Genomic DNA, 15,183 nt, shown 5'->3' with positions numbered 1-15,183 from the left:
CTGTTATCAGGTCAAGTGAAGGGATTGTGTGCCCACCTGAAGTGACAATTTCATAGGTTGGGCTCCACTGATGTATAATTAAATGTGTTTGAAAGTTGTGTACTTTTTAATGGTGCAGTGAATAGTGTATCTGTTGTCTTTTTAGAAAACTAACACAGGTTTTCAAAAAGTCTAAACATTAGCATTAAATGTTAGATGATGAGCAGAGTACAGATCCACATCTACCTGTTGTAGCTGTTTGTTGTCACCCAGGGGCTGTGTTTATGTGTAATGACCAATAATATGTACTAAACGTGTTCATGTTTGTCCTTTAGCTTAGCCCGTGCCAGAAAAGGCACAAGTAACAATATATGAAGAATTTCTTGGTGATGCAGTGTTAAAGGGGATAAATGAAAATGTCCAACGCAGCCACTGTTTGTGCTTCTACAGTACTCCACGCTTCTTCTTTTTTTTCTCGTTTCTGTTCAAGTCAACTTTCATCCAATCAGGATTCTACCTGTGAATAGCAGGACAGCGCTCTCTTGGCTTTTTTGGAGGACTGCGCACAAGTGAGTCTCCATTGCCTCTGCATTGGCTGAATTCCCACAATCCCTCACTCTACACACCCAAAGAGCCATGCAAATGGACACCAACATGGGACCATAAATCTGGCTTCCCTCACTCCCCCACCCCCCACACACACACACACACACACACACACACACACACACACACACACACACACACACACACACACACACACACACACACGACTGAGGCAGTCTGACAAAGACTTGGGCATTACCTGAAACCTTATATCCACTTCACATCCTTAAAGGCTGAACCTACTGGACTATGACTGGGAAAGAGATTCTCTGTTGTGAGCATTCATGGGGAATCACCTTACTATGAATGACAGGTGGAAATGAAAGAGGGTGAATGAAAATGTGACCGGATGAATGAATGACTCATTTATTTTAGACATTAATTAATGATGCAATAGGTAAAAGCTACGAATAAATGAGTAACTGCACAGATAGATGAATGGATAAGCAGATAATCTGAATGGAACGATGACATAAAGCAGAGTTAGGCGATGAGCAGAGAGATGGATGAATTAATGAACACAGTTTGGACTGATGGATGCAATAAATGAGTGACTGATCTCAGAAAGCCTCCTCAGTGAGCAGCTACAGGAAGGAATCTCCCCCAGACGGGCGTAATGATGGACATTAGCACCATTAGAGGAAACAAAAGGCTGGAGAGAGGAGAGGAGAAGAGAGGAAAGGAGACAGGAGGAAATGTGTGACAAGTGCAGGAAACTAAAAGAAAGGACAGAAGACAGACAAGTATGATAGAAGGTGAGACAGGAGGCGGGCTTAGTGATGAAAGTGGTGAGTGACACAAGCAGGCAGCAGTGGCTCCTGGGGGATCTTGAGTCATAAGTACATTATCCACCCATCTGTCTGTGAATTACTCTCTCCTGCTCCCTCTCCCTTTTCATCCTCACTTCTCGCTATTCCATATCACACTCTTCCCATTTGCTTCCCTTGCAGTATCTCACTTCTCAGGTTGCAGAGACACAAAGCAGAAGTGTACTCGGCTTTGTTAGGGACCGAATAATCTAAGCACCTCACCGGCACGGCGATCACACAAGTTAAATGGTTACATAAGAAAACGTACAGACCCTGAGACGCTGAAGTAATGGATTTACAGAGAAGTGACTTACTTCCAAAAGTGGATTAATCAGGGATGGATCGGAGCCAGAAGTCTGTGCATTTCAAAAACCAAACACAAAGCATTCATCTACATCCAATCCCCTCTAATCCCATAAACATGTTTTCCTTCCTAAGTAGCTTTGATTGACTGTACTGATGATGTACGAGCCCAGTGAATTAAACCCACTATGGTAAAACAGTGCTGGGACCACAGAGGAAATATCCATGTTGCAACAAACACAGATCAAGGCAGGAAATGTCAGCAGATTTTTTTGAAACGGTGACGTATAAGAGGCTGCTGGAAACCTCAGACTGTACTTCCCTCTCACATCAATCACAAGATATGTTAAATTTCTCTTTCATAAATACTCCAGGTACATCCATTGTTAGCTCTTCAAAACGCTTTCTGCTAGTTTCTCATCATGAAAAGTTAAGACACTGATCATCTTCTGCTCATGTAGACATGAGATTTTGGGAAGGACCGACTGTTATTGGAATTTTCTTGGTTGAATCCTGAAACTCCGCCTCTAGATGGACAAATAAAATAATGCTGCACTCGTTTGTTTTTGCTCTGTTTTCCTGCAGCTTATGGTATGTCTGAATTTATCACGCTCTCATCCCGGGAAATCAAATGCCATTCTTTCGCATTGTGATGCCATTGCAAAGTTATGCACAGGGCATCCTTTGGCACTGGTGCCTTGACACATCACAATCCAGAAATACTGGAGCAAAGAGCAACAGAGTTGGAGGCTCTTGGTGTGCTGGTGGAGTGAGTCACATGTTTGTCAGCCAGGACACTGTGGTTCATGTCCTGTTTGGGAATACTGTGTTTTGGAATTTGTTTTCACTCGCTGATATGATGAGTTTTCACTTTTTACTTCTGCTTTCACTTGCTGGCAGGTTTAAGCACAAAAAACTGTTATTAGGCTCTGGAGAAGATGGTGGCTTGAGCTGAAACATCAGCCCCCCAAAAATTAACCTTACCCAGTGCATTTAAACATTACACCCAGCGGTCTTTTACTGGTGTCCATATGTGATTTTCCCAGTATTCGATGCTGTGAGTATTTGCTTATTTATTTTATCTAATGGTCACAAAGAGCCAACAAAGAAATAGATGAGATTGGGCATTATTAATGTGCAGATGAAAGTCAACATAGTGATGGACACACAGAGCAGAGACTCAGTTTTTAAGAAGGACTTAATCTTAAATATGACTTAAACAGAAAATACTCTCAGCCGTCAGCGCTCCCCCTCACCCGCCTGGTGGCACGAATCCACTGGAAGTACAACTTCTAGGACACATGATTACAGGTCTCAGTAGATCTTAATGGGGTGCATATGTAACTTTATTCCTCGTATCAATTCAAAAGCGAGTGGACTGGTTCTTATATGGCACTTTTCTACTTTGAGCACTCAAAGCGCTGCACACAACATGCCTCATTCACCCATTCCCACAGTTATACAAGCACTTTCTGTCTAACATTCCTACTCCGACAACTGCATCGGAAAGCAACTTGGGGTTCAGTATCTTGCCCAAGGACACTTTGGTATGCAGACTGGAGCAGCTGGGAATTGAACCACAAACCTTTCAATTCGTGGGTGACCTCCTCTACCTCCTGAGCCACAGCCACCCCAAAGCTTACGCTTCCTGGTAGCGGCTGTATAACGGCTGCATGACCGCAGACACCTGTCTCCCCTCGGATGGGTGTTCTGTAACGTACTTTTCATTGTATTCAATGATAATAAAGTTGAATCTAATCCTAGGTGGTCGCCCATCCAAGTACTAACCAGGCCTAACCCTGCTTAGTTTCCAAGATCAGGTGAGCTCAGGTGCATTCAGGGTGGTACGGCATTAAGCTCAGTAAGAACCAGGAATAAGAAACAGTAAAATTATAATGAATATAAACCACTGAGAATACTGTCACTTTCTGTGATTGGCCTTCTTATGGCCTCAATCTGAAAATCCTAGCTGAGATCTTTCTCCGGTTATGGGTAAAAACTCTAAAACACAGGAGTTTTTTCTTAAATCTTATCTTGGTATGAATACTGATCTCATCACTTATGTGACTTTCGTCTGTACTGAGCTTTCCATGAGCTGAGAGAGCAACGTGACAGCTGGCAGCTGTCATGGTCTGGGATCTGCTGGACCCTGTGTGTTTTTGGTTTGGCTTTAATTTGTCTGTGCTGGGGTTTTTCTTTTGTTGTGGGGTTTGGTTATGTTTGATTTTCTAGTTCCTCGTGTTTCCCAGTGTTCAGTGTCAGGTCTGCATCTCTGTTCCCTTGAGTCACTTCCTGTTTTATTTTGACAGTCTCGTGTTCCCTGTGCTTTGTGTTTAGTTTTGCTTCCCCGTGTCATTAGGTTCATTTGGTTCACCTGTCGTTCCCTGTTGTTTCCACTTGCCCTAATTTCCTTGTGTGTATTTAAGCCCTCAGTTTTCCTCTGTTCATTGTTGTGGTGTTGTCCTTGTTGCCCTCATTGGTCCCCTCTTAGTGCTGCATGTGTTCGTTCAGGTTTAGTATTTTGTTTTTTCCTTCTCCCAGGCTTCGTGAGTGTTTTTGCCTAGGCAGAGATTTTGGGTTTTTTGTGTTTCATGTTAATTGACAAATGTTGTGTCCTGCATTTGGGACCCCCCCGCCCCCGTGACAGCAGCCTGATCATGAGAGGAGTCCAGTAGCGGTTCAGTCAGGCCCTCTCTTACAAACCAGGAAATACTGATCATATTATTAACAAATACAAACTTGTGTTTCTACTTTTTGTAATATCGCAGCATTTTACTGACAGCTCATTTGTTTGTGACCTGGTTGGGATCATACAGACACAACGTGCTCTACTCTACTTTTTTACATATAAACAAAAATCTTTACATCATATGTTTGTGTATATCTACATCTCATTCATATTCCGTCACATGTTGCATTAATAATCCTGAGATGAATCCTTTATCTGCCTTGACTGCTCTTTTTTTTTGTTTTTGTTTCACTTGACAAAAGGATCATATGCAAAAACTTCTAGTACACAAACTTCATCTTAATACAAAAACCAGGAAGCACTGACTTTAAGAAGCACATCCATCTCAGATGTCGGCACAACTTGTACTTCCACATTATTTGTTTTCAACCATGACTGCGCCCCAGATCTGTTCAAACAATCAGAATGTGTCGAATTACAAAGTAACCGAGGCTGAAAACAATGCTTTTAGAGGATGGAGCATTTTGACTTGTTTGCCCATAATTTTATGACTGGTCTTAAAAAGTTGAGATTTATAGAGAACAGGTGTGCAGGTTGTACTTGTGACATCATTTTTTATGAATGGAGCGTATGCACACCGTCAGGACCTTAGGACTATGAATACATTGAAGAATGTTTTTACACTAATAAATAATATGTACAGTGTAAATATTAAAAGGAGTTAAAAATTTGTGCTGAAAAGATGCTGTATGATCTTGCACATGCCTCTACTTTATCTACAGTAACAGCATGTGCTGCCAGGTATTTGCACTACCCGGTGACCTGCATGCTGCTTCTGGCAGATTTCCAACGCAGGGCCAACCTGGCAACCCCGCTGCTGGAACAGGTGCTATGAGGCACTCATCACTGTTCAAAAATCATTTCAGGTCTGCTGAATCACCTCTAAACTTTTAGTCTACATGCATCTATTCTAAGATTTATTTTCTCAATCAATTAAATTAGATTTGTGATGTAAATATGATACCTGTGATAGGTATGACATCATAATAACTAGGAACTAAGGTGTCCTGTCCATGTGGCTCTGTTCCTTTCAAACATAAATGCTTTGCTGCCATCCCAGCACTGACATGTAGTTACCCGCTCATGTGTCCCCTTCACTCTCTTTCTATTAGATTACTGTTCATGTGGGAGGAATCAGATTTCTCATGTTTGCTGCTTTCTGTGTCTCAACACTGCTGAGAAAAATGAGCTGAAAGAAGAAACCAGAAAATTGTCTTTTACACCTGAAACAAATGCTGTGCTATATTATTTTTGATATTCAATACAATCATTTTATAATAAGATGATATAATTTGTAGGTATTTGTACTATTTCCCAACAATGCCTATCAGCATGTTCTTACATCCACACCCACACAGGAGGGACGACACAAAACATTTTCTAATCAAATGCTAAAATTTGCATGTGTTAGCAGAACACTGCATTAACAGTGCATGCATGATCACATTTTCCTGAGGAATCATGTTCATGTCTGAGTTATTCTGCTCGCTCCTACACAGGTGGGACAACTCGAGAAGCTGGAGCCCGTCCCAGCTGCCGTAGGGCGAGAGGCAGGGTACGCTCTGGACAGGCAAACACAGAGACAGACAACCACTCGCACCCCAGTTAGCCTAACATGTCTTTGGACTGCGGGAGGAAGCTGGAGAGAACCCACGTAGACACGGGGAGAACATGCAAACTCCACACAGAAAGAACCCAGCCTGGGTTTGAATCTGCTGTGAGGCAGCAGCAGCAGTAGCCACTGGGCCACCGTGCTTAATATTTACTTTTGTTCTTTAATATTTACTTCAGTACTGACAAAGGTGTAATCCAGTACATTCACCTTTTGCACAAGATATCACCAAATGTTCCTGTTTTAAGTGCACTGCTCAGTTTGAATGTGCAGTAATTTCACTCTCAACACTGTATCTAGTGTTTGCCCTGGAAACTGGTTAGTGGACCACTGACTCCTCCTCCTCAGACTAAAGAGGTTAGACTGAGGCTCTGTGCTCTTCTTGACTGATCAGAGTCATTGACACAAACCAAACTTAAAAGGAACGCTGTCCCAGTATCAACATATTTTTCTGCTGCGCTGTACTGCAGTACAGCCATCGAAGGGGTGGTGTGAAAATGACTTTACCCGATATCTAAACAACATCTTATCTTGTTTGTTTTTGCCCAACATTGTGACATGCAATATGCATACTACAAATAATAATAATAATAATACAGTAATCAGATTACAATGTATATTAGCTCAGGTTGGTTTTATTTCTGATAGCTGTGTCTGCTATAAAAGTATAGAAGTAAACAAAAATCTCTGCCAGAAGAGTTTTCCTTAACGCTGAAGCTGGGCAGTGTAACAAATGCTGCAGAGAAACACACACACACACACACACACACACACACACACACACACACACACACACACACAACACACACACACACACACACACACACACACACACACACGCTGACTAATGGGGCTGCAGCAGCACTTCCCCTTCCCCACACTCTCTCATGTACATTTATTCATTCACTTTGTCATCTGTTCTCCATATTTTGCCCTCATAAGGCTTTTATTGTATAGTGTAGAGTAACTGTGTTGTGGCCCCAGGGTTTTATTTTGATTTTCAGCTTTGGATTCCTGTTTTCATGCCATTTTCATTTCAGTAATGTTGGGTTCTGGTTCCAGTTCAGTCGATGTCTTTGGGTTGTTTCCTGTTTTACTTTGATAGTTGGTCTCTTTTCATTTTCAGGGTTTTACTTCCTGTTTTTCTGACTGCTTTCCTCTGTGTTAATTACCTTCAGTGTGCTGAGTGTGCATCTATTAAAAGCCATTAAAAGGTTATTTTCGTTAGATCCCTTGTCTGCCTCTTTGTCCTGCACTTATCTCTGCCTTTAATTGAAGTTAACAAACTGAGCTGATGCTGACTTAATCCTCCCCATTAATGCATTAAATAAATATTATCATAATTAGAGTGTCAGCATCCCCACATATAAACCTTATTTGAGCTGAAAAATAATATTTGCTTGATATTTGGCCTACAGCGTTAATGTGTCACCTTCTGTAGGTCTTCTGTTACCCTCTTGATATGATCTGGAAACATTTTTTTCTTTCCCAACTTCAGTAATTATGTAACAACTGCAGGGAGCAACAATGTAAACGTATAACGTCTGTGACCAATGGCGTGCAGCGTGTCTACGTGTTGTCACTTCCTCCAGAAAACCCTCGATTCTACTTTCTTATATTTTCTTTGACTGTCAGGGAACAGCCCTACAAAACATTTGATGGTGAACATGGTAAACAATGTTTTCAGGACAGAATTATGTTGTATTTGCTTCAGTAGTGGGTGTGTCCATGGATGTTTGTGTGCACGGCATTCCAAAGACACCATCGGGAAATGCAGGAAAAACGTTGTGACAAATATCGTCGGCAATAACAAAATACTTTCAGCTGCTCTCTTAGTCACAAGTGGCTGCCAAATATCAAATATGATATCTGATATATGATCTGCAAGATTTTTGTGCCGGATGCCTTTCCTGATGCAACATATCATGTAAATATGCATACCTGTATATATCGTCCATTATACTACAATTATAAATATTTACATGATATTAATGTGTCATATCACAACATCAATGGTATAGCAGTGCCAAGCATTTATGTTCCCCAGCACACAAACAACGAGAAGAGCTCGGGCATCTCTGAGAGTGACAGCCATGTGTCAGCCTCTGATGATGATTTAGTACATAAAAAGGGAGCGACTTCAACGATATCACAATACTTTGCAAAAAAAATGCAAAAAAACTGTTCCTGCTAAAGGTGGAAACAACAAACATGTTTCACCACCTGAGATAAAAACACACCATCGAGTGCAACCAGGCTGCAAAGGAGGACATACAGGTAGCTGGTGGTCCAAAAGCAAACAAACGACCTCACCGAGCATCGCTGGAGCAATTCAATTCAATTTTATTTACATAGCGTCAAATCACAACAACAGTCGCCTCAAGGTGCTTTATATTGTAGGTAAAGACCCTACAATAATGCAGAGAAAACTCATCAAACAAAACGACCCCCTATGAGCAGCACTTGGTGACAGTGGGAAGTAAAAACTCCTTTAAACAGGAAAAAACCTCCAGCAGAACCAGGCTGAGGGAGGGGGGGTCATCTGCTGAGGGGGGGGGAGACAGGACAAAAGACATGCTGTGGAAGAGAGCCAGAGATTAATAATAACTAATGATTAAATGCAGAGTGGAGTATAAACAAAATAAAAGAGGTGAATGAAAAGAAACACTCAGTGCATTATGGGAACCCCCCCAGCAGCCTAGGCCTATAGCAGCATAACTAAGGGAGGGTTCAGGGTCACCTGATCCAGCCCTAACTATAAGCTTGATCATAAAGGAAAGTTTTAAGCCTAATCTTAAAAATAGAGAGGGTGTCTGACTCCCGAATCCAAGCTGGGAGCTGGTTCCACAGAAGAGGGGCCTGAAAGCTGAAGGCTCTGCCTCCCATTCTACTCTTAAGTATCCTAGGAACCACAAGTAAGCCAGCAGTCTGAGAGAGAAGTGCTCTGTTGGGACTATGAGGTCTTTGAGATAAGATGGTGCCTGATTATTCAAGACCTTGTAGGTGAGGAGAAGGATTTTAAATTCTATTCTAGATTTAACAGGGAGCCAATGAAGAGAAGCCAATATGGGAGAAATCTGCTCTCTCTTTCTAGTCCCTGTCAGTACTCTAGCTGCATTTTGTATCATGTTTTTCTGGCTAGTTATGATCCATATGATAGCCCAAGACCCAAGATACAATATCCCAGGTTTTTGTATGTGACAATATTATGCAGCACCTAAAGAGTTACAAGGTTACTTTAGTTATTGTTAAACTAAAGTATGAAGTGGTTACCTCATACTTTCACTGAAAAATTCCAGGGAAAACACCACCTAGGCTACTTTTGTGCTTACATTTGAGTTATGCTGTCCCACTAGATATGATGTTGCGCCACTACTATTGCACTATAGTGCTGCTGCTGGCACCTTGTGGCAATAGATTCACACTTCAAATTAGGTAGTGTGTCATCAATGGCAGTAACTCACTGGAAAAGAAGGTTGGAAATCACCTTTGATTTTGTTCGCATTAAATGAATCCTGTAACCTGCAAGCTGCACCAAGCTTGATCACCTTGAACTGGAGCCACATAAATATAATTGAGTTGAGTCAAGTAAAGCTTTGTTTGTGCTTTAATGACATAAATAATCCAACATTGCAATTCAGTCAACTGTCTCGAGTCTTGGACATGATGTTTCTGTGCTCCACAGAACAATCCACGCACCCACCCACCCGTGCACCCTCCCTATGACTCTTCTGTATTTTTGGACTGTTAACTACTTTAGCTGTGCATACATGATGAGTATAGTAAATTCTGAACCATGCATTACTTACAACTTTTGCATAACACTCTTACTGCACACACGGAGACACACAGGCGCACAGAGTAGGCAAATGGGATTACAGAGTGTGTCTGCAGGCTGTGACAGGGAGTTTGTGCGTCACTCCTGCTGAGCCAGATTAGACTGAGCCTCACCTCAGCCTTACAGGTCTGTTTAGAGTAACAGACTGGCTAAAACTATAAGACAGACACTAGTTTACGGCTCACTTCCCTCTCGCTGTGTGTCTGTCTCTCTCTCTCGCCTTATCCCACGGTTTTTAAATCCTCTATTATTGACATCTTCTGTTGTGTACACACACACACACACACACACACACACAAACACGATCTGACAGACATTCACACACCTGCTCTCTGCCCCGAGTATCAGGGCTCCATGAAGGTGCCAGTTACAGTCCCGCTCCCCTCGCTGCTTTGCCCATCATCCCACCGAAGAAGACCAGGGTGACGTGTCTTCATCTCCTGAGGACATGCACGACATCAGAATTAAGAGTTAGGGTTGTTGGCGTCTGAGTTTATTAGCATTATTACTAATGACAGCTTGAAACACGATTTTCATCTGAAAAGAAGGAAAAGCTATGATTATGGGTGTGAACAACGGCTTTCCTTTTAGTCAGGTGTTAATCAAGCAACCCTGTAAACATCACAGGGACAAAGAGGAGAGGCTATTTGAGAAAGCGGGAAGCACAGAGGAGGAAGACAGAAACAGAAAAGCAGAGGAACAGTGAAGTGAGTCAAGGGAGGAGAAGAGGAGGATGGAGAGACGGATGAGGAAGAAATGCCAGCTTAGCGCCATCGGAGCAGGATGGGGCTGCATGTGGTGTTTGTGGAGTCCCACTTACCCCTGCTCTGATCCAAACACCATCCATATTTAATGAGGCCCTCACAAAGCCCTGGGAAAAGAGATGCTGGGAACTCTTCTGTCCCTCCCCTCCCTCATTCCCATCTCCACCTCCCTGCTACTCGAATTCTAATCCGTCTCTTCTCTTTCATAACTCTCACTCTCTCTTCATATCTTGTCTTTTAATAATGATTGTCTCCCGTAGCTCTGCTTAAATTCATCTGAATATACAACAGCGTGTGAAGCTAGCACACAATGCTAACCTATTAGCCCAGCAAGTGACTGCGAATTAATTTTAGTCTGATGATGTCGAGCAGCACAATTTCCTCGTCTTTTCTCAAAACAGAGTCAGCTGTGTTCTGTCAGCCATACAAAAACAGCATGTGTGTGCTGCCATTCACTTTCTCTCTTTGTCTCACACACACACACACACACACACACACACACACACACACACACACACACACACACACACACACACACACACACACACACACAGTCTGTGTGTGCGTTTAATTTTATAACTGTATGTATGTTTTTATGTGACTGAGAAGCTGGAGTGTGTGTGTGTGTGTGTGTGTGTGTGTTAAAGTGCTGCAAGCATCAATAATGTATCTAGATAATGCAGCCGCTTCACTCTACCAACAACTAACAGGCATACCGACGCACACAAAGGAAGACAGAATGAGGAGAGAGGGAGAAAAACACATGAGGTTGCAAAGAACAGAAAGATGAGAAAGGGAAATGTGAGCAATCACGAAGGTTCGGGTATGATGAGTACGGAGACCTAAAGAACATCCGGTTTGTCCACTCGGTCCTCCGGTGATTATGTAATCGATACTTGAGAAACACAAAACATTTAGTTTTCATGTTTGTCATCATTTCTAAATATGGCTTCAGGAAAGAGCTGCTCGTTAGCGTGATCTTAATTAAAGAGAAAACCTATTCCGAGGAGTTGTTGTTTTACACCATTATGTAAGTCACAATTCTCAGGAAACATGGCTAAGAGGCAAGATGTTCATGGAGAAGGACCGGTGCAAAAGTGCAATGTTGTGCAAGAGGCAGGAAAGCAAGTCATTATATAATTAGATATTTGTTCATTAAAGAAAGTTTCTCTTGTACAATTTAAAGTCTGGTGCTGCTGGAGTACCAAGAACCAGATCCTGCCGAGCCTGGAAGCTGTGCACAGAGCTTCATTTTGGCCATTCCTAACCAAAGCTGACTTGCAGCAGGCTCATTTATGAGAGGACGACTAAATTTCACATTGTTTAATTCATTGATGAATGCTGTGCTACACTAATTTGTCCAGATGGATAAGGTTGAGAGAGGCTGATGAATTGGTGCTACATTCCAGCAGGACTGCAAACGTCAGCAAGAATGTGGCAGAGTGATGATCTAGGTTTTAATACTGGAAGTGAGATGTAGGTCTTATGAGGGTGTCGCTGTCACTTGGATAAGATATGTGACGCTCCATCCAGCCATGGTTACAAAAACAAAAACAGAACCATGATAAAATTATTTTCACGCAGACAACCATCTCATGCTTCAGAAAACACAATCACATCCTTAGTCACTTCATGATGAAGCCCCTCTCAATCCCTGACAGGAGCACATGGTGTCCTTAAAAAGACGTCTCAGGCAGGTGGGCTTTAATACTTTTGGGGGCTTTTTAGCCTTTATTGGAATTGAACAGTGGAGAGAAGACAGGAATGAGCTGCAGTAAATGTCCTTGGGCTGGATCCCACTTTGGGCCTCTGCATTAGCTTTAGAGCACATGGGTCACCTGTTCAGCTCAGGAAGCTTTACTGGTGCCCTGTTTATTGTGTTCTTTAATACTTGATGCATTTTTCCCCATCCTTTCTCCTCTTGACATTAATAAATTATGTTCACTCCTCAAAGGGCAGCAAAGGGGACACAATCCAATTAGGGGTTTGCATCAGACACACTTACACAGCATCCCTGTAATCTGATGATCTTTAAGTGACACTGTGGGTGGCTGTGTGGCATTGTGGATGGAGGTGTGGTTGTATGTCTCACATGTCACAAATGAATGACAAAAATGTTCCATCTGTCCTTTTTCTACTGCTTGTCCAGAGTGGATGGGGCAGTAATCAAAGCAGCAGAGCTTCCCAGTTCTCCCTGTCCCTCACCACCACCTCTAATTCTTCCTGGACGGATGATCTCCAGCCTATGGGTGTGCCCTGAGGGTGAATATGCCCAGTCACCTCACCTGAGAAGTGTCAAAATGACCGATCTCCTCACCATATCTACCTGCTTTGCAGGAATCTAATCCCTGGCCTGCAATCTTATTATCACTACCAACTGCTTATGGCCATAGATAATGGCTCAATCAACAGCGGCTCCTTTGAGCTCAGCTGCTTCTTCACTACAGCTGTCTGCAGTAATGTGGATGCTGTGCCAATCGGTCTGTCAATCTCCATTCTTCCCCAGTCAAGAGAAAGTCTCAAAGGTCCTTAAAACTCCTCAATTTGATCAAACCTCCCTTTTCCAGCTTTTCAGTTGCTTTGCGTTTGCTTGCAAACCACCTCTTCCTCACCATCATAAATAAGACATGTAATTTACAATAAATGCATCTGTTCTGCATTCGGGTTGGTGCACATGTGCACAGCATGGTGGCTAAGTGGTTAGCACTGTTTGCTCATAGCAAGAAAGTCCCGGGTTCAATGCAGAGTCTCCTCGTGCTTGTGAGGGGTTTTCTGGTTAATGCTGCGTATAACAGCCCAGGGCACTCTGGGAAAAGAGAATTCGGATCTCAAGATTTCCATTTTCTGGTTATATAAAGGTTTAAAAAAATGGCCCCACCAAGGGTACTGTATCTTTACCATCACTGCAGGATTTCAGTCAGTGGATTAAAAGCCTGTTAAAATAGCTAATGTGTATTATTAGCCTACTGCTGTAAAAATAGCTCAAAATTATGTCAGTTCACTTATGTATACCAATCATTATAATAGATATTATATAGCAGATTATTGTTAAATTATTCTCTGTATATAAAGGTCATCATCGCTTGCTGGTACAGTGTTAAATAAACTCCCAGCTCACCTACCGTGTGTGCAGAGATATACCTGCTGTCTGTGCCTCACAGTTAGCGCCCCAGAAGCTTAATAGCCTCGAAGCTGCCCGTGCTAATAAGTTGTTTGATGGAAACCCTGTACCGCTCATACACAAAGCCAGTATATCTAATTAATGCACTAGTATTATTTGCCAAGCTAGCCTTACATAAAAGTAAATACAGCTGCCAATACCGGCGTGCAACAGCCGACCTGTGTAGCAGAACATGCTGAACCTTGATGTATTTTTTCTGCTGCCTTCTTGAGTGATAACTGTCCATGTGACCCAGCCCTTCTTTGGGAGGAATTTTAGAGGCATTTCTAAGGAAGACAAGCTTGATAAGCAATGTCAAACTGAGAGAAGGTTTAGATGATCTCATTAGTAGATTCATATTTCACTGCAGTTTATAAACTTCAAGTCTCAGAGAATAAAATGTTGGCTTTGATTCAGAAGACACATTCATCTTTGATTTGCACTGTTAATAAAATGGTGTTTATGGCAAATATTAAAATGGGATGCAAGTCTAGACCCGAGACATCACGTGTGTATTTTTGTCTATTGAATGCTTCAAAACGGCTTCGATTTATCTGATTAAAACACAGTTTTGTGAACTGACTGATTCCATTAATCCCAAGAAATTCTCAGCAAGACAAATGGGGACAGAATTCCCTGCTGATTCTGAGGATTTATCCACTTACATGTAGGGAAAAGAGCTGGCTCAGGTAACTTAAGTCCTTTTGATGAGGATGATGCTTTTTAAAATGGCTCGCCGGATCGTGTCAGTGTTTACTTTGCTTGGTTAGGTCCTCCCTTTGAAACAAATATTTACACAGTTGGTGTCGAGTCCCCTGCAAACACACCAGATGATTAAAAACGCTCCACTTTGAATAATAATTTGTTTTTAATGAGTACTTTTCCATGATTGTGTTATGTTGCCTGGTTACACATTCTCAATGCTATCCATCTCTCTCTTCATTAGAAAATACAAAATATATGGACAAACTAGAGTTTCTGAATTATGGCTAAAATTATAATCATCACTTCAGTCGACACAGAATTATTTAACACAATTACTAATTTAGCTCACTATATATTTTTTAAACTTTTCTTCTTAATAGTGGATTCTCTGTGATTGTGACTATATTTCAACTGAAAAATGAAAAAATGTCATTCAAAATAATAATAATATAATAATGAGGTGCGTCCAACCAGAACTAGGGGCTGCGTTTGGCTGTGAGCATCTTTTCCCCACTGTCCATAACCTACATCATAACATCACTACACCACCACCACCACAAGGCAGCAGCAGACCTCGGGTGCTCTTCGTGGAAGTCGGGGAGGGGGGGGCAAGCCAAAGGAAGAGACTAACCAACAATCAACACACATTTCTGCAGCA

At 42.0% G+C, this 15,183-nt stretch overlaps 1 protein-coding gene across 1 annotated transcript in view; it reads right to left on the bottom strand.

The window, feature by feature from the left end:
- frmpd1a (FERM and PDZ domain containing 1a) overlaps positions 1–15,183 on the bottom strand; it is a 44,337-nt gene that overhangs the window by 24,940 nt on the left and 4,214 nt on the right. Inside the window, exon 2 of the mRNA XM_030719670.1 lies at positions 10,222–10,336. The gene's annotated coding sequence lies outside the window, so the exon portion shown is untranslated. The remainder of the gene's footprint in view (positions 1–10,221; positions 10,337–15,183) is intronic.

Source organism: Archocentrus centrarchus, chromosome 1 (assembly GCF_007364275.1).
Source record: "Archocentrus centrarchus isolate MPI-CPG fArcCen1 chromosome 1, fArcCen1, whole genome shotgun sequence".
Classification (NCBI taxonomy): Eukaryota; Metazoa; Chordata; class Actinopteri; order Cichliformes; family Cichlidae; genus Archocentrus; species Archocentrus centrarchus.
Note: the sequence above shows the minus strand (reverse complement) of the source record. Positions and strands in the feature narration are given on the sequence as shown.